General features: G+C 43.3%; 1 protein-coding gene across 3 annotated transcripts in view; it reads left to right on the top strand.

The window, feature by feature from the left end:
* FRMD4B (FERM domain containing 4B) overlaps nt 1–20,573 on the top strand; it is a 147,200-nt gene that overhangs the window by 13,487 nt on the left and 113,140 nt on the right. Inside the window, exon 1 of one of the 3 annotated variants that reach the window (XM_026110713.2) lies at nt 13,979–14,062. The exons of the other annotated variants lie outside the window; for them this stretch is intronic. The gene's annotated coding sequence lies outside the window, so the exon portion shown is untranslated. Of the gene's footprint in view, nt 1–13,978; nt 14,063–20,573 lie in introns of those variants that run through there. 3 annotated transcript variants of the gene reach the window in all.

The following is a 20,573-nucleotide window of genomic DNA, read 5'->3' as shown; positions in this document are numbered from 1 at the left end:
AAGTTTTCAGTACTGATATTACAGGCTAGCAACAACATTGTAGCTGAAATATTTCCTCTGGAAATGAGGTGGTGATGCAGCTATAGGAATCTCTGCCTGTAGAAGGGTATATGTGATTCTTGGGAGGGTTAAAGTACCCTTGTCATTACACTGGTTTTTAATAGATGAAAGCTAAACTAAAATACATTTGGCTTGAGGAAAAAATACAGATGCAAGTATTGATTTAAAATAGTCTCTCTAGCTGAGCATGCCTAACTTGCATGCAGATGTGCAGCTCTGTCTTGTAGGTTAAGGCTGCATTGCGTAAATCTGTGCTGCTCCGAGTGAGCTGTGTGGGGTTTGGTGTGTGCTGCTAGCTCTCCCTGAGTGCAGCGCGTGTAGTGTTAGGGTAGTTGTGCCCTTGACCTCTTCAGGCCACAGATAAGTCCTCTGTAAGCTGAGGAATGCTGTGTGTTACTTATGCAATGCCATCTAATAATGCTTTCTCCTTGGACTTTCAAATGCCATTATTTGTATTAAACTCCAGTACTGAGCATCTGCAGATACAGGAGCTTGCAACTCAGTTATGGTAGATACCCCTGCATGGTCTTAGTGACTTTTCTGTGGCTCTGTGCAAGATCTCTTTTGCAAAGTCATTACATGAGATGTCTGCTGTGGATATAAACACTGAGAAAGGAGTAATACATTAGCAATGGCTTCACTATCGTAAAGCTTAGTCCTTTTACAAACAGGATACTTTTTTAACCTGCTAGAACCATAGAGCTCCTGGCACGGTTACAGCAATATCACATGTTTTTCCCTTCTTGTCTGGAACTAAATAATGGAGTACAGAGTAATCTTATACTATGATAAATGTATCCACTGTAAAGGTTTAACAATATTTATTAGTAGTCAAGCTATGTCCTGATGGTTTTGGTGAAAACTAGGTAATAGGGGCAGCTGTTCATTCAAACTCCGCTTGTGAGAATAGAATCCAAAGTGTGTGCATGGTTAGGGCAGGAATGTGCTGGTATATACCTGAATTTTGAAGAAGGTACTTTGCAGTGGAATGCTTTCTGCATACTCATCATTCCGTTAGGAAACTGCGGATGCAAAGTGAGCCTCAAGCAAATACTTGGAGGGCCATGGGGCTTTGTAAGAATGGAATGTCCTGCAAACTTTGGGAAGAGCAGTTCGTCCTAACGTACTGAGTTGTGTCTTGGCCTTGCTGCAAGCTATATCCCAAGCAACACTACTGCCTAGGTGGTTACAATAAACCTCTTTTTTTAACATGTGTCTGTATGACTACCTGGTGTTCAGAATGGGATTGGGAGAGGTGAATTGCTGCTGAAATTGGTAATAACAAAGTGAACCTGTTTGGCAGCATCTCCCTTATGATCTTCTGTGAGCAGGTAAAAGAATCCTTAATTAACTTTTTGCAAGGGTGGGGTAGTGTTTTTGTGAAGAATACATTTAGGAGAGTTAGGGCATGAAGTGTTGTTGCCTGAGTTACTGTAGCCTAATGAATTGCCATAAATTAGCTTCTAGCCTGTGGTGAATACTGGATTTAAGAAAAAAGGACAATGTCTGCTGTGGGATAAAGGGCTATTACACAGGCAGCTGACTTGGAGAAACTTGTTAAAGCCAAAGTAGCACAAGTGTGTGTCAGTTTTTAGCTTTTGTTGCCAAAACATAACCAAAAGCACTTTGCACTTTTACTGTTTTGCTTTTCTGCCTCCTATCTGGCATGAGAGACCTCAATGTTGGTCTGAATTTCTGATGCATGTGACATGCATGGCACAGTTGCGAAGGTCCCAGGCTGGTTACTCCATGAATGTTTATCTGATCAAGTAAACTCTTGGAACTGGCCCAAGTCAAAACTAGTTTGAAGCCTTCAATCTTTTTGCTTACAAATTCCAAAACTTTGGAACCCACCATGTTTCTAAGTGGTTGGTGGTTATATGTAAGCGCACTGGTACATCAAACCTAAAGTAAACAGTAGTGGAAAATGCCTTGAGTGCTGTCTGAGGCTTCTTCAACAGAAGAACTGTCAGACTTTACCCAGTGCTGTCACTTGTGTGTTTTTTTTGTTTCAGCTGCTGTTTCCTTTGCATGACTGCATGAGAAATAGGCTTTTCTATGTACCTGGTGCTTTAGAAGCTAGCCTCAAACAAGAAGCAGTGTGTTAAGCTTGTAGTCTTATTTATATGGCACTGAGGATTCAGCACAGAGAGTGTAATTGCTAATTGCTGTAGTGGCAAAATCACGTTTCCTTCTCTGATAGTGCTTGGTCAAACTGTCATCTAACTAGACTTGTCTTAGATTGCTGAAGGTTCCTTATTAAGTCAGAGGTGGACATAGGAGATTATTGTAAAGCAACAGATAATTAAATACCGATCTCAACTAAATTCATGTTGTTCCTAAAGAAAGTCTTGACAGACCATTTTTTCAGCTACTAGAGTAATTGGAAAGGGGGGACTTTCCTTCGGTTAGAATTGCACTGTTTCAACAAGTGTTGCTTTAGTTTTGTCTCCAAGTTGGAGCCTGTTTTCTAATCAGCATGAGTTAGCCATTGGCCAGAAAGGGCAAATGCCCTTTGCCCTTGCCACCACAAGCTTAAGTACTGTATTCTCATGCATTTAATCTGCACCTCTGATAACCCACAGCTTAGAAAATAAAGGCATGGGATGGTTTGAGGGCAAGTAAGCAAGTTTGGGAGAGCAAAGGCAGGGGAGGGTCAGGGGCTCTGAAGTGAATGTTCCTCTATATTACCTGTGCTGTTACAGGTTTGGGTGGGGGGAGCTTTACAGACAACTAGTGGATTATACACAAGTAGGTCTTGCACATGTTCATCATCTTGGTGTGATAATGAGCTTCAGGAAGGATGCGAAAAAGTAACTGGGTATGTGCTTACCTATGAAGTGTGGTCATTCCCAGGTGCTGATGGTGCTTATGGATGGCTAAATGCTGGTGCAAGGATCTAAGTGACTTTACCTATGGGACAGAACTGAGGAAGACTTTCTTCTAAAGAAGTCATTGTCCCAAAGCAATGTACTCTTCTGCCCTAGATAATAAAACCACAGGGTTTATTTGAATGAGAAGCAGCAAATGTGTTACCTTTGTACTGCTGCCTGGGAGGCTTAACAAATTCGTGACACTCGCATGCTGTAGTGAGCCCTATTCTGCTATATTGGCTACACTGAAATTTCTGCTTCCTGATTAAATGTCCTTTGAATTTGGCAACTGTGTAGGTGATGAAAACTTGTACAAAATTTAAAGTCTCAGTGAAGTTTGTGGAAATGCTCTGAATGAATCAGTTTAATATCCTGTCTCCAGTAGCAGCCAGTGTGAGTTGCTTCAGGAGCTGAGATTTCAAAGATACTACATTGTTGGTTAGGATGAATTTTCCCAAGAAAGGTTTTTCTCAACTCCCAGTTAGAAACTGGCTCGTGTGCAGAAGCATCCAAATTTCTTAGTGCTTGTAAAATACTGATTTACTTAGACCTTGCTCTGAAAAAGGCCAAATATTCTCTTGTCTCTGTGCTTCAGAGGTGTAAGAATTTCATCGTGTGCATTGGTTTGCTGGAGACAGGCAGTCTGAATTGCCGAACTCAGACAGAACCCTGCCACAAAATAAATATAGCCAGTATTTCTAAAAGGTGTGATGAATGGTTTTAATCATCAGCATTTAAATACTGTCATTGCTTAGCTAAGTCCTTGCTGGCTTATACAGATATTGAAAAACCAAACCTGCCACAGCACTTATTTTCTCAGTTTGGTTCTGATCCGTGTCCTTGAGTAGAACAGAAATGGTATGTGAGGAGGAGCAGGCAAGGGGAGCTCTTCCACTTGCAGGCAGAGGAGCTTGAGTTTGAGATGTCAGTCCAGAAAACAGGTGCTTCTCTGCAAAATCGCTACACAGGCTGTGCTTCTAGAAACAGTCTTGGGCACTTTCCAGGATCTAGGCTATGCCAGTTATTTGGGATTAAGCATGTTTTGGGTGGGAAGGGACTGGTTTAAAACAGCAGCTGGGGAGGGAGGAGGAAGGCAGCAAGACACATTAGGGAGAAATACCTATAAAGATTCATTTAAAGAGGAAAAGTTGCTACCATAAAGCTGGTCATGTTTTCTTAAAATGCAAACATACATTCACAGCTCTGCTGCATAAACTTTTTCTTCTGTTGCTTGTTTTGACAGTTTTTTTACAGGCAAACCTGGATTCTTCACATAGCCGTTATGTTAGGAAGAATACTATATCTGAGCTTGCCCTTCCTGTGGCACTTTTTTGCCTGCTTAGAATTAAAATAGCAAGATCATAAATTCTGGAGAAGAGGGGTTGCCAGGAGGTATAGCATGTGACCCTTCATTTCAGCAGACTTGGAGATAGCTGCACGCGTGCAGTGGCCCGCCTTCCCTCACAGATCCCCTTGCTCTCAGAAATGGGCCTTTGAGTTCCTGGCACTGTTACCTGCCTGCAGGGAGAAGACAGCCATGTGAGATGGGCGTAGCTCCATGGATCCGAGTGCTGTAAAACCAAAGGTTTGTACAAATGAATGCTGTGCAAAATGAATGCAAATAGCTGAGGAGAACGAGGAGGAGGAATTCCCATGTCGATGTTAAATCAGCAGGCAGGTACTTGTCCGGTGCTGGCCTGTAGTTGCTGTTGCTCTTGGGTGGGCGGGTGGAGAGAAAACAGCAAATTTCTGAAGCCTTTCTATTCCATAAAGGCTGCTGCTCCAGGCAGGATACCTGGCAGATATATAAATGTAGGCTTTGAGCCAGGATTAAGCCCCAGACTTTGACTAAAAATAGTCTTTTCCACAACCTGAGCTTAAAAGCGGCTTCTTCTAACAGTTAAAGCACCCCCAATGGGAAGTATTTAGGTGAGGATTCATAATGTTTGCTCAGTGTGGTCTGTACACTTGTGTGCTGTAGCTTGCCAAGTGTATAGGAATAACTGTATGCCTGCTTGCCAGGGATTTTCATAAACATAACCATTTGTTAATGCAGTTGTGGTGATTGCACAGGAGACCGTATACAAGGAGACCGTCTTCTGGTGTCCTGTTGTATCTGAAAGCTGGTCGTTAGGTGCCCAGTAGTGTTAAATGGAGCGTGAGCTCCTGAGGCTTTCCAGGCACATTAATGCTGTCCTGCAGGGATGCTTTCCAAGGTGGGCTTGTCAGAGCTCTTCAGTGAAATCCAAGACCATATGGAGCTATCTGGCTTTCAGGGTTGCTCTGAACCAATAAACCTGGACTATTAATTTTTTATCAAAACCCTGTGGATGTCAGACTTGTATGACAGCAGAACACACCTTTGTAAAGACTATGTTGAATCTAAAGTTTGTATAAATATGATAAATTCAACGGGAATTTAGGATCAAATTTCCAAGACCGAAAATTAGGTTTTCATCCATTAGAGATGGGCCAGGTTTTCATCCATTAGAGACAGGGGCCCACTGTGAAGAGCCCCAGTCTGATATACTTGAAGTTCAGGGCTCTTTGAGCCTGGTATGTGGCTTCAGGGATGTTTTTGCTTAGTCACCTCTTTAATTATGTTCAAATTTGGAACACTACAGAGTTGTGGCTACATGTTTATGTATTTGTTTGTTTTTTTTCTCAACGGCTTTAGGTGACTTTTTAAGCTGTAGCTATGTATCTTTAGCATGCGTAGTGTGATGCTAAGGAGTATGTTCTTATGAAATCTCTGTTAGAGAAAATCTAAGCCAACCAAAAAAAAATGAACTGTAGGAAAAATAATGTTGCTGCTTAGAAGGGGGAGAAATATGGAGAATAGCTTCTGTGTCTTTGCTAAACTGTACTAGGAGCTGTTGCAATGAGCAGGAAAACTGCCATTTGGTGGTGGTTCTGAGTTATCACCACATTATCCTTGTGCATGTGTGCCACCTGTGAGTGTTTCTGGGTAGGGAGAGTACTAATGCTGGAATATGCCTTATTCAAGGGCTCTGCTTTCATGCACTGATCTGCTCACTTGAAATCTTCCCATTTGTTTTTTGTTGGTTGCTATCTTCTCTCACATGCTCTCTCTTCTTTCCACTCTCCATCATTTCAAAAACTGTTGCAAAGTATTTCAGATGAATCATTCCCTTTTCACCCCCTGCCCTCTCCCCTTCGTCGCTGTGTCCTCTGGGTCCTCTTAGCTATTTTGCTTACTGAGTTACTGAGACTAAAGAAAACCTGCCTTCTGTAGGGCAAGTTTGAGGCCAACTCTTTCTTATTTAAAAATCAATGTGGGCACTTTCAAAAAAGAACACCAAATCATAGTGTTTAAATAACCACTGTGCTGCCACTGACTGTAAAGGAGGGAGCCAAAACATGCATGTACGCAATTAGTTGATATTTTTGTCTAGCTGTGCATTTACATAGTGTGGAAGTTTATAGCCATGAAATGGGAATGCAAGGGTATAGTACGTTCCCATGGAGGTCTCCACCACCAGAAGGAACAAGAGCAATACTCTGCTTACATTTCTTTAACTATTGACAGGGAAGAGCAGCAAGGTCAGTGGTATCCCAAAAGGGCTTGATTTTGAGACTGTTTGTGGCATGTGTTCCACCTGTGTCAGGGGCTGTGAAGAGCAGGTCAGCTGGCTGGTGTCTGAGCACCCTCCCCGGAGGGCTCTGCTCTCGGAGCAGTGGCTGGGGCGGTATATGTGCTCAGAGCAGTGCAGGGAAGGGGGCTCTGGGGATGTAGGGCAGGTCCAAAAAAGCATTTAATAGCCTTTTTCATTTATGACAGGGCAGGGAATAGAACTGCACAGAAACCTTGGTGTTGGATTTTTCTTTAAGGGGCTGGATATGCTTTTGTGAAGAAAAATTTAACTGTTGCTCTGATTGTTGTTGCGAGGGTCTTTTGCCCTGGTAGGCAGGTAGGTCACCACAACAGGAAGCCAGGTTATGCTCCAGCTCTATACATAGAGCATACCCTTTGCAAAGGTTTTTATCTTTCTTTATAAAGGGGTCTTGTATCTGTGAGAGCCCTTAGGGAATGCCAGCTGGCTTGCCTGGACTGTCTTTTAAACATCCCTTGACACTGCGTGCTTTCTCTTCAGTGTGATACATAGTGCATCTTCAATAATGATAATTGGTCACATACCTTTTTTGGCTCTGCAGTGAGAGAAATGGTAAACTATTTCACAAGTCACACTAGAGCAAAGATGTGACATCTGGTGCGCCATCAAGGGGAGCAAGTGTCTGGATGCCATTTGTTGCAGGGTTCCCTACTGCCCTCACCACTAGCTTGGTGGATGCCTTGGCAGGGGAAGGTGACTGCTGCCCCAGGATGCTGGTGGTCCCTGTTTTATTGGCCCTGTCTAACAGCAGTGCGGGGATTTGTTCTGCCACTGTTTCGTCATTCTACTTAATAGATGCTTGTGGGCATCTAGTAATCAAACACAAAATGAAATGTGTAAGAAGGCAAGGTTGCAAGCAGGAGATGTATGAGCTTTCAGCTGCGTATGCGTGGGATCCATATCTCTAGGGATGTACCTTCATAAATGCTATAGTTGTTGATGGCACAACAGAGACCTAATTACAGACCTGTTCTCTGTCACAGCTGTGCTAGCCTCTTCTATAGGCCAACCATAAATTTGGGGTTCCCAGGGGAAAATGTTGTGTGTGATCATATTTGTGCATGTGTGTTTTGTCATCCATGTAAGCTAAAATGAGGGAGAATTTCCCATTCTTTGTTCTCTACCACATACTGTCATGCCTGTCCTTTTTCCCCCTACTCCTTTGCTGGTAGCGGTGGGTCTTTATACTTCAAATTTTTCTTTCCTCTCTAATTTGATGCTTTCTATTCATAAACTCTGAAGGGTGCCTTTTTCTGGGTCAAACCTGGAGAAGTCAGCAGGATTTATGTTTGCTCATTGTATCTGCATGTCTCAGAATTTGAGAAGTCTTATGACTTCCCCCAAAACTATTTTTTTTAAAAAAATCATGTAACAATTCCCTGCAGAAAAGTGATTTTAAATAGAAGGGCCCCTGTAGGAGCTTCTAAACCACTAAAGCTTAATGCCACCAAAGAGTGAAATAAAGGGGGGAAAAAATGTCCATATTAAATCTCAATAAAGCAGAATCAGAGTCCCTTGAGTGTCTCTAATGTGATGTGATGGATGAGAACCTTATAAAATAGGCATTTGGACTTTTTTAAAGGACTTTCTTCCACTGAGCAATTGTTGACACTAATGCAGAAAAACAATACAGTGAATGAGCTCTGTTCTTGTTTCCCTTCCTCTAATAGAATGGAGTAAAAATTATTTCTGATTCTTCTGCATATTTCTTCCTGGGGAAATGTTTTAAACATTTCTGTCAGCAGATGTAAAGCTTGACTGCAGTTATTTTGTTGTGTCTATGCAGAGTAACTGCTCTGATTTGAGGAGCCACTCAGGGTAGAAAATGGAGCTGCTGAAATCAGAATCTCACTATTGCAATGGCTGTGGACTTGGAGGATAATATTGCAGTGCAAGTTTGCATTAGCTTAATTATGTGGCATACAACTGAAAACAAGAAATTAAAGCTACATTTCAATTTCTACTTTCTGTAGTTTCATGTTTTCTCTTCTTTATTAGTACCCTTACTTAGGACCTCTGCAGTGACATTTTTACTGAGCTGTGTTGTTAAAGGTGGAGCAATATCAGGCCAGGGCCCATTGGGGACAGTCAGTTATCTCCAGGTCACCTAGCTATGAATCTGAGCTGGCAATGTATAAACAGGCTTGCGACTTATTCGCTTAGTAGCAGGAACCAAGAAATTGGCAGGAAAGGAGCACTAGATTTGAACTAGTGGTACAAATTCATATAAACTCAACCACTGTGTACATATTGGGCTGCTACATGTAGCCACAGCTCTGCAGGGTTGAGTATACACAATTAAGATCTTGGATTATGGTTCACTCTGAAATTAGTATAGTGCATTTTAAATAATCTTGTTGTAGTTAGAATGAGTTTGACTTCAAGATGGTCAGGGATGTGTTTCTGACTTCACCTTTTCTTGCCTATTCTACTTATTCTTACCTAGTCTATTTATTCACTTTGATCTATTTATTTTCAATAGTAATCCTGTCATAGCACCATTTAAAGTATTTTGAAACTTTTTTCTTTCTGGATTTTTTCAGGGGAGAGGGAAGAATCCCCCATATCTGTTTTGTCTGTTCCAGAAATGAGTCTGCACATAGCTGTTCTAAACCTTACTTTGGCTCAGAAATATGCCTTCAGATAACCAGAGCAACCAGTGTGTTTAGTCTTAGATTCCCAGGTCCTCTTGAGGGAAGGAATGATGTATAAATTAGCTTTTTATGGGAGCAGTAGTATTAGCTTTGCTTAAGCACACCAACTCTCCTATCTCAAGCAATTAAGAAGCTGAATATGTTTCATAAGATGGTGGAAAGATCTGAATTCTCCAGAATGTGTTGAAAATATCACTCACTGTTAATGATGAGGCAATACAGATAGACTAGGTAGGCAAAGTGTTGTGGCTTGGTGCCTACATGTCTTGGTTATTCTAACTGCTTTCTTCACTTGCTTGTAAAAGCTGAAAGTAAACGATTTGAACCTTCATGTCAAGTCCTGATAGGTGCTCAATTTTCTAAACTGTTTAGCGAAGTGCTGCATAAAAACAGTCATGTAACTGGATATGCCCTGTACTCTTGACTCTTTGCTCATAAAAGACACAGGAATGCAATTTTTCCGAGTAGGTGAGCAACCCAGTGGCTCCCTTTGTGGGGACAATTGATGCAAATCAAATATCTTCATTGACCAAAGTGTGACCAGATGTGAAGGTGTGACCCATAGAGCTTTGAAGAGTTTCTGGCAAAAAGAGAAACAACTTGGCCACCATCCATCATAAGCTTATAGGGGATTTCAAGCTCAGATGCTGATTCTATTGAAATTAATGGTAAAACTTGTGCTCATGACTACTAGATGCTGGGAAATCTTAGCATGACAGTAGCACACTGTATGAGTGTAGCTGTCATTTACATAATGTACTATAACAAGACATCTGCAAAATTGGAAGTGGCTTTCTCAGCTGCAGTGAGCCACCTTATTTTCTGCTGTAAATAATAAACCCATTTTTTGTAGCAAAAGTAGTCTCTTCAGGGAATACTGATCAAGGCCATTCCCAGGGTCTTGGAGCTTTTAATGTGTTTTACAGCTGGGTGGCTGTCTGTTGTGTTAGACCTCGAGCTGGCTCTGGCAACTCCCCAAACTGAAAAGGTGTGCTGTAATACTACTGATGTTGCCCAAATGTAGCACAACACAGGCGTTTTGTAAAGCTGTAGTGGAGTTGGTTAGTATCACATATTGAGCTGCAAGTATTAAAGGAACCTGTGAGCAACTTCCCATGCATCACTTCTAACATGGCTTGTCTACTGGGATAGGAAAGCGTATAGTGGTCTTAAGAAATGCTCTTGCTTTTCCTGTGCTGGGTGTATTTTACCCTTTTAGACTCTTGTAAGGATTATTATATAGTGATTGAAGTGTTGGCCTGTGAGGATTAATTGAAATTTGTAAAACAATTTGTGATCTTTTTGCTAAAATGTAATCATGTTTTCTAATTACTAAAAACATGACTGGTGTTGACTCTGAATGCAGTAAGGCTTCTGCCAGGTTCTCTTGACTTTTCTGAAGATAAATTACTACTAAAGAGCATTCTATTATGCTGGGCCATGTGGGTGGAAAGACTTTCTATTCTGGCTTGTTACATTGGTTTGAGAAATTAGAAGTGTTTGAAGGTGCAGCAATTTTAAATGTGGTTCTTCCTGCAAGGGAGATGATGTTGAGCCAGCTGTTGCTGCCAAGGGGCAGCTTGTAGTTTGTGAGATTTCACACAAGTGTAAGGCTTGCGTGTGAAACAGTAGCAAAAGAGCAGTGACTATCTGGGCTGGGATGGATACAGTGATGCCTGGATCAACCTGCAAGCAACTGGAAGCTTTTCAAACAATTGAAACATGCTTGCTTTCATTCACATTGGAGGGTTGGAACTTGAGCTAACATGGGTAGCTCCAGTGATTACATGTTCAGTTAGTGAAGGTCTGAATGAGGAGGAACAGTTTCTCTTGCATATTGTTAATGGTCTCAGTAAATAACACTTTCATAGTTTTTGATTTGTCTTGCAGAAAGTGACCTAACTGCTTTAGAGCATTGGTATGTCAAAGTTATTAGGCAAACTGGAACAGACTCCTGTTAATGTTCTTCCTGCTTTCCCAAGCTCTCTTCTGAGTTGTACCATCATTTATGGCAGCTGCCTAGATGTAGCAAAAAAGTACTGTGCTAAGTAGTGAGAGGCATCTGCTTTTATGTAAAGGCAAGAAATCTAGTTCTGAGACACAAAAAGCACCTACCTGGAGTGGAGCGGGTGCCTTTGCCAGGGAAGCAGTGTGTGACCCCCCCCCCCCCCCCCCAAATCCCCTGGCATCAGCCTGGGTAAAGGCTGGTCCCTATAACCCAATGTGGGCTTCCTGCCTGCCCAGCCTATGCTTGGTATTATGGGTTCGAGCCTCAGTGTGAGTGAAGCATCAGTATGTTAAATGCAGTTGTATTTTCCCTCAGCTGAGGGGATAGGTGGTTATTCTTTAAGGAATGTTGAGATCTGAGGCCCATGGGAATGACTGTTCAGATTACATGGCTGCTTGTTCAGTAACTCAGCCTAGAAGGAAAAGATACCTGTGTAACTGTCCATGGAAGGAAAAAAAAAGCATTCTATTGTGACCCTGATCTAATAATATCACTTTGTGTTGAAGCATGAATTTTAATTATTGGTATTAGTTGAGCCTGTTTCTGCAGTTAGCTGAGTGTTGTGGATTGCCTGTTACCACCTGGTAGTTATTACCAGAGCCAGAAGCAGACAAGTCTGCCACCAGCTATGGTTCAGCTGCTCTGAAATTGCTGCTAGTGAGAAGGGCACTCCGGGTATTGACATGCAAATGGAGTAGCAAACATCCTGCTCTGCCTCACACATGAAAAGCTGGAGGCACAAATCCAGTTAAATGCTCTCCTACTCTTCCACCTGACAGAGGTATTAAATGGCATGTGTAGATGTTATGCAGTCCATGGGGATGTTATGCTGGTGTGCGTATCCCTGTCCCTTTGTGCCAGTGAGTAGGAATGGCTTTGTCTTGGGCACAGCATGCTGGCTGCCAGCTGTGAGGTGCTCTGGCATCTATATTAGCCTTTTCAAAGGACTGTCCTGACCCTGCTGGGTTAATCCTGCCCCATGGGGCAAAACGTTCAACCAAAGATCTCCCTTTGAGAATTTCCCGTGCCGCAGGGGCACCCGTGCTGCACGGAGCTGTGTGCAGGTGCTGTCCTTGCTCGTGCTGGTGGATACCATCACTTTCACTGTTCTTGTTGTTTTAATTTGTTGTCCTATGTGTGCTCTGGGCTTTGAATGCTTGCAAGCAGGGTGGGCTGGGTTTTGATCTGAAATACTTGTGATACAGCTATTAGGAGTATGATTGTAGACTTTGTGCTCCTACCAACACTAGATGGGTTTAAACAAATGAGGAAGGGGGAAAGAGTGGAATCTGTTTTTATTTAAAAAAAACAAACAAAAAAACCTCTGGAGTCCACTTCAGGGCTATAAACAGGTTTATCAAATTCATAAGTGCTTTGATTCAAGGCAAGGTGCATAAAATACTGAAAATTAGATTTTCTGTTACAGCCTTGAAATCAAAGTGAAGCCAAAAATCGGAGAACCAAATTAATCATCTTTGAGTTAAATCTTGCAAGTAATACTGTATAAACACTTTAGATGCAAGGGGGATTATAGCCAAATATTGAGCTGATGGAGGAGTTTAAGGATGTTCTGAATTGCAAAGCAGGCGTTTAGAGAGTATTTCTGGAGCAGAGTGATGGACTGGGAGCGGATGGAGGGGAGGAATGAGGTGGTGCTTTTAGGGCAAGCTGTTAAGGAAGCTAGACTTGGCCAAGTCTGGAGATGGGGGGAGAGAGACTGAATGACAGCAGAAGGCAACAGGGGAGAGAGAACACTGCAGACTGGGAATGGCCAAGGTTGGTCTGTCTGTCTGGAGCCTTGCCCACTGCTGTGTCCTGTCCTCCTCCATCCTCCCCCTTTTTTCTGCCCTGCAGTCTCCCAAAGAGCCCTGCCAGGTGTAGCTGCTGGGTTGCCCAGCTCTTTCTCACAAAAAACATTCTCTCTAGTTCTTTGTCCTTTTTCTGTCTCTGATAGAATACATATGATTAATTGATGGCTTTATTTCTCAAAGCACTGTGAATGAATTGGAAGTCTCCATTATCCTCCCTGTTCAGGCACATACCAGGCTTTTAAAGTTACTGGAGAAATGTTCCAAAGTATACATTAGTCTATTTTTTTTACTATTTTGAAGTTTATCGTCTGTGTCTGAAATGCTTTGACTTCTCTGTTATCATTTTTACCTGCAGTGACTTGTGGTGCAAGCTCGTTGTGCAATTAATTTCCTCAGATGATTTATTTACCAGTGATACAGCACTGCCTTCAGCATAGTAATTGCTGTGACGTGATCATCAAAACATCAAAGAAAAGGAGTCCCCAGTTCATCTCCCTTATACTGCTGCACTCCTCCCACCTCTCCCTCTATGCTCCCTCTTTGTTGCTGTAATCCTCTTGGGGAAGAAAAATTCCACAACCAGATAGCAACCGGGTGAGTGCAGGAACAGCTTTCTGTAAATAAGTGCCTGCGTGGTTTTCTTTAGCCAGAGTGCCAGAAAACTGATATATGCATTGGGGTTTTGGTGTCCCCCCCCTCCCCAACCCAGTACTTTAACTGGCTGTGTCCTAGCAAAGATAAATTACATTACAGATGGACACACAAGAGAAAAGGACAGGAATGCTGTTCTCCATGCTCTTCCTGGAGAGGCATGGGTAGGTGGAGGGCATGTGGGGAGAGTGGATGGGGGCCTGAGTGGGAAGAGCCCTTGGTTTCCTTTAAATCTGGCAAGAAGCAGAGCTCAATTTGTGTTACCAGGAATCAACCCTCGGGCTGCATTCAGGTTCTGGCAGGAGGAAAAAGGCCTCTGAAGTCCGCAGCTGCTTTTCACCACATCACTGAAGTACGCAGAAGCTCCCCGGTAGGTTTGCTGAACTCACAGATCTCTCTGGTTGTCTTTACTGCCTCTGCTGAGCAGAGCCCTGTTCCATGCAGAGGCGATGCTCACTTTGGTAGTGACTGTCTCTCAGGTCTGGGAGCCAGACTTCATTTGCATGCTCCAGAGCAGCTGTCAGTCTGTCAGAGCATGCTGCTCTGGCTTGGGCTTTTAGAGGCTTCGTGCTGGCTGAGATAGACTGCAGTACCTTTGTAGCTGCAAATTCCTTGGTCTGGGTGATGCAGAAAACATGGCCAGCTGGGGAAATGTAAGCCTCTCACTGGACCACCTTGTGCCTTGACTTGTGACAAAGAAATGCACAGGGTGGCCCGGATCACCTAATGCTCATCTGCATGCTGGTGAGGTCAAGCACTGCATACTCTCTTCAGACAGTTGACAGGTCTGGAGATGTGGGGTTTTCACAGGTGTAAGAGAAATCCAGAGCAAAGAAAAGGATCTGGAAAGCATGCAGAGACGCAGTGCTTGTGGGTGGTGTGGGAAGGAGGTGAGTTAATGTGAGCATGGGCAGAACTTCTGAGCACAGGAACGGTGCAAGGCCGGGAGTTTCAACGCCTTCTGCCAGCTAGGTATATAGAAGTTGGTTCATGTCTCCTGGAAATGCAGTAACTTGCCCTTTAGTGCTGTGAAAATCCTTGGAAATGCTTTGGAAATCATAAGTCTTGTGTGAGCTGGTATTAAAAGTAGCATGTTATACTGAATTACCGAAAGATATGAACAAGAACTTGTACCTTGAATCTCATTGTTCTATCTTGTTTGGCGGAAATATTCTATGCAGCTGTAGAGCTTGTGTCGTTGAATTTGAAGATTTCTGCTGTTGGGATTAAAGGTCTGTGTGAACCACTGACAAAAAACTTTGCTTTGGTATCTGCAGCATAGATGCTTTGGTACAGTAAATGCTGCAAATTGGAATCTGTGAGCATTGGATAAACACAACTGTAATTTTGAGAAATGTTTTCCACTCTCCTAGCCCTTCCCTCTTCACCTTCCTTCGTATAAGATGAGCAAATACATCTTGCAAGAGAAGATGACAGCTGGATAAAGTGGAATAAAAACAGGATTTAGCAGGAAAGTAGAGGTATTCCCCCTGGACAGTAGATCTTACTATCTCTTAGTGAGTAAATGAATTTCTGTTTTAAAACCTGGATCAGTAGAAACTATGGTACTTCAAAAACTAGGCCCTTCACTAGCAAGATGGGATTGGAAGGCTTACCTCTTCCAAGCTCTCCTATTTATCTTTGAACAGACATTCATCCCTTTGGTATCAGAGGTCTGTGGTGCTAGCTGGTTCCTGATAAACACTGCAGCCTATAGCAGATGTTTCAGCTTTTAAGGTCAGTGTGAAATCCGGGATGCTTCCATCTTGAGATCAAAATCCCAAGAGAGTTTGGATTTTGAGAATGGCTCCCTAGCAGGGAACTAAATGTTAGTATCGGGATAAGGACCACTTGGAAGGAGAAAGTGTGGTAAAGCACTTTGATCTGCTGGTGTGTTGAGCTGCTAAATCATTGCTTAAGGCATACTGATTTAGGCTGAGATCATTAATTAGCTTGTTTTACGTGTGTGTTTGTATCCCATTTAAGCAATATTCTGTTATTTGGGAGAGCTGCTAAGAACAAGGGGGGGAAAAAAGGATGTGAAAACATACTAGAAAATGTGTTGGTGCTTCTCAAGAGATTAAGGAAAAGGCAATTGGAACATGAAGTTCCTGCTGAAAGCAGAGTGGAATAATTTCTGTCCCTCAGAAGATGCACTCAGGGGTTCAGAAGGACCAGCTGATACAAGGTGATGTATTTACTGCATTGGCACAAGTGCGCTCTCTTTCCAGATACTAGGAGCCTCAGCTGTTGCAGCTCTATTGTGTGCTAATAGCTTGAGAAATGAAATAGTTATTAGTTGGATTGTTAAATGTTCCTAGAGCCTGAATCTGAAATCTTTTTCCAACAGCATTTGGAGCATTTAGTAACAAAAAAGCAGATTACTGCAGGATTGATTTTTTTAAAAAAACTTTCCATTTCAGTACCATTCCAGCAGATCGCTTGGAGGAGGCATTGTACCTCTATGGGTGGGGCCCTGGGTTGAGACTTGAACTGTTTCCAGCTCTAAAATGTGCTTTTTTTGTCTAGAGTTAGGGTGCTTCCCTGGTATGTGCCTCAGTTTTGCTGCCTGTGAGAAGGGAATGGGCTCCATAGACTTTCTAGTGCTGAAGAATATTTATGATCTAGCTTTAACGAGGAACACTCTCTATTTTGGCTTGAAATAGAGATTTGAAAATATACTCACTTTTACATGCGGATGAAAATGAGCACATCTGCATTTGCAGAAAGGGTTATAGCTGCCTTTGAGGCTTGTTGTAGATCAAATACTGCTGAAGCTGCTTCAGGAGGAACAGCAAGTGAATGATCTACAAACTGCTTTGACTTGGTTCCTGAGTCCTGGGATACCAAGAGCAGCTGCATCTGATAGATTATGTCATTCTGTGTTGCATCACACCACTTAAACAGGTAGCCCATAATGTATCCAGTAAGTGGAGTAGGGACATGTTTGGTTTTTGAATACTTTATTAAAATGAGTAGCTGTTGGATAGGGTTCCTTTTTGTTTTTTGTGATAATTTAGTTGCAAAATTTATCAACTCTAATCCTGTCCGTATTTAAAGAAGCTTTGTCACACTGATATTGAACCTGAATATCAGAATGTGGTTCAGCGCTATACATGTCAAGTCCAACACTGCAGGATTGCCATACTGGAGCAAAACCACTTCTGTTCTTGTTCTGATTTGACTGCTGGATGCTTCAAAATAAACAGCGAGAGTCCTTGGTGTGTGTAGTGGGTGTGCAGGCGAGGAGAGGAGCTCTCACAGGCAAAGCTCCCCTCTCCAAGGGGATGCACAGCAGATGTGGTGAGATGGAAACAGTTCCTAGGAACAGTCCCTAGATGGGAAATGCCTGGGATTTTCCCGGGTGCTGACTTCTTTACTGTAAGGTTTTGGCATGTGGGGCATGTCCTTTGTCCCTCAGTGAGTTGGGTTAGGTCCTAGGAGGGAAGTTATCCTACAGCTTCCCCTGTAGCTGGGGTGATTTTGTTGGGAGGTGGTTGTGTGCCCACCCCCCCCAAAGCTGCAGAAAATGAGGCGGGACTGGGCAAGTCTGGCCACAGAGCTATGAGGGGTGTTGGAAACTGCTCTTCCCAGCAGGGAGAGCACAGTGGGGTGTGGAAAGAGAGGGGATGTTTGGTTGTGATGGCTTTGTTTATGCCAGAAGCTTGGCTATCAGTGTGGGTGAGGCCAGATGGAAGTAATTTTAAGGGATGGGAGCCAGCTGACAGTTGCTGCCTGATACAGAACAACTATGGACCAGGCAGGCTGTAGAGGAAGTTTTTGTCCTAACCCCTGTCATTTAGAGGTTGCTCTGTACCCTAAGAATGGATTCTTATACGCCCTTACTGTCCATTTGCAGGGTTTTTAGATGCTGCTGAAGTTCCAGCCCTCCCTAGTAATGATGGGGCAGTGATAATCTGCGCAGTGTTTGCAGCTCTTACAGACTAGTTCTATTGCTTTGTTTTTCTTGTATCTTAAATATCAAACTCTTGGAGTCTTGATATTTTGATAGATGCTCTTCCTTCTGATAGGTTCATAGCTTTCATGGTTGTTGAGGAAATCTTGAAGATATGAACCCCAAAAGGTAAATGGAAAGAAGCCCAAATGATATTAATTGTGTAATGTTTCTCTCACTTTTTTCTGTTCTTATTCCAGACAAAGCTTTATCTTTCATCCCATAATTATGTGATTCCCTGTGGGCAACTTAATCAAAGGGAGTTTTTGGAAGTGTTAATTTTATCTATTAGAGGCCCTCTATGATCATGAAGGGCAGACATTGGTACAACTAGGGAGAGAGCTTTGAGGGCAAATTCCTGTAGATTCAGTGAACTGTACTACCCAAGAAGACTAGCTTTCGCTCTGTTCAACAGGATTGGCTGTGTTTGCATTTGCAAGCAATATGGTTGAGTAATGTGGTACTATGTGGTTTGCTTCCTCTTGTCGCCTTTCCTTTCAATTTAAGCTGTTTGGAGTATATTTTCTGAGACCCTATATTTTTTGCTGTCAGCAAAAAAAATGCTAAATTTTTCTTACATGCTTGAGAGAATGAACTGAACTCCTGATTGATATTTTAGTTCTTGGAACTAATAATCTGCACTCTTTCATGTATTTCACTTTTAGTTTGCCATCTCCTGGAGTGCACTACATATAATGGCTCACATGAAAATAACTGGCAATGTGTTGTGGGGGGAATGGATGCTTTTCTAGGCTGAATTCCACAGTAGCTGTATGGGACAAGACTCTTGCAAAGAGCTGCTCAGAAATGTGATTCCAGGTTCAGAGCTCACTTCAGCTTGCTAACTATAGAAACCACTTCAATTCAGTGTCTGCTAGCTGCTGCGTGTACACGTAACCCAGCCTGGTACTTGGCCCTTCCCAATTGATAGGGCGAAAAGAAAGCTTGTCGGCTCTAAGCTAAAGTGAACAGATCAAGGCTTTTTGAGAAGAGGGGACTGTTTTGAGTCAAATCCTCGAAGGAGCAATAAAAAGCTGGAGGCTTGTATGCTTTGGTAACTGACTTCAGGTGCCTGGGACCTTGGTTCTGCAAACTGGCCCTTCTGCATGAGGGTTGACCTGCATCAGCGAGGTGCCCTGCTGCCCTTTTCATGTGCTGCCTGGTCCTGCAGCAGGCCCCAGGTGTCTCTGAAGGGCAGTGTGGCTTTTGGACACCTCAACTGAAGCTTTAGAAAGCCTACTTTCATGTTTTTGTGGTAATTGATTTTAACAGTAACAGAGCAGAGCAATGCTTTGTTTGAAGGAGGGAGGCTTAACAAAAATGTGTAAGAATTGGTGTAAGGGGAGGTTGAATGGCCAGTAAGAATCTGAAATCACTTGAGTCCGGTTTTCTTTTAATGAACTAGTTGTCATTGACCCAGTAAGCTGTGAGGGGGGAGCTGCGAGCACAGCTCCAGCCTTCTGTACACTTCTGCAGGGAGTCTGCCAAACTCTGATCTTTCTCAGCCCTCCTCAAGATAACTTCCCAATTTCTGTGGAAAGTAACAGCTCATAAATACAAGCCTGCACTTACTGGCAGGAGGTTTCCCAGAGCCGGTGTTCTGGCTGTCCACATTAAGTGTTTCTGTTCTGGGGGAAGATAAGTGTTTGAAAACACGTGATTGCAGAGCACCGAGCTCCTTTTCTTGCCTTTTGCAGTGCGGAAGGCTGGGGTCATGCTCTCCCCTTGTTCTGCTGGATCATTGCAGGTGTCACTCCTTGAAATCAGGGCCTGTGGTGAGCCGGGTGCTCTGAGCTGGCTGATGGGTGATACTTGGAGACTTGGGCATTGCCTGTGTGCTTGCTTGTACCCTGTACTTGGTGAGCTTACCTTGGTGCACATGTCTGCCTGCATGGTGTAAGAGCAGCAAAGCTCTTGGCATGAGAGAGCCTGCGAGTTTTACATAGCAATAAACTGGATAGTCAGGATAGCCAGAACTGATGCCTTCAGGCCTCTTGTTTCTTTCCTGCATGATGAGACAAAAGAGTTGTCGAAAAAGCAGGAGATCAGCAGCTGCCCTTGTACTTCATCCTGGGATGTGGGATTTGTCTCAGGAATATGAGACTGGAGCTGTGGGACTCCCTCAGGAAGCAGACTTGTTTAAAAATGTGCTTTTCTGCTGGATGCACAGAGGAAGCTTGTCTTTCTCCTCATGGTGGTCCCTTTTCAGAAATGGCACTGTTACCTGTCTTGTGGCCAACAGCTTCAGACCTCTGACAGCTGTGATTCCCATCTGTTGTGAAATGAAAAGCAGGCTCTTCCTGGGGTCCTGGCTGCACAGCTTGTCCCTGTGGGCTCTGTTTTGTGAAGCTGGGAATGAAAAATGGGGTGCCAAGAAACTAGCCAAGATCTCCTGTCTTCCTGTTTGTTCAGTTTTCAGGGTGGTTTGGCTGGACTTGCATTTTCCATGCTGTTACAGTTTTAACAGTCTTCCCTGGGAAAAGACTAGGCCTTTTGGCCCCCAAGATGGGTGTAAAGGCTGGTGGAGAGCCTGTGTGCTTTGGGGCTCCAGGACGCATGCGTGACAAAGGGCTGATGTCCTCGTGTCTGGTGTGGTGCCAGCAGCTGGGCTTGGTGAGCTGCGCTCAGCTCCCAGCTTGCTGAATTCTCCTGTGATGGGAACAACCCTGGGCATGAGTAGGATGAGCAGCTGGGGCTTAGCATTTTCCGGTGATATTAACGGAGCCCTGCGCTCGACTGGATCTGTGCGTGCACGTAAGCTCTTCTCAGTATGTCGTGCGCTCCTCTCTTTTTCCCCAGCTGATGCAGGATGCTCATTTTGAGCAATTGTAACTTCAGTACACATTTTTTTTCCTCTTGTTTTTCTTAAAGGAAATATCTCTTTACCTCTGGATGTGTCATGCAACAGAATAAAGTGAGGGCTTTC

Source organism: Dromaius novaehollandiae, chromosome 12, assembly GCF_036370855.1.
Source record: "Dromaius novaehollandiae isolate bDroNov1 chromosome 12, bDroNov1.hap1, whole genome shotgun sequence".
Classification (NCBI taxonomy): domain Eukaryota; kingdom Metazoa; phylum Chordata; class Aves; order Casuariiformes; family Dromaiidae; genus Dromaius; species Dromaius novaehollandiae.
This window is presented reverse-complemented; position numbering and strand designations above follow the sequence as displayed.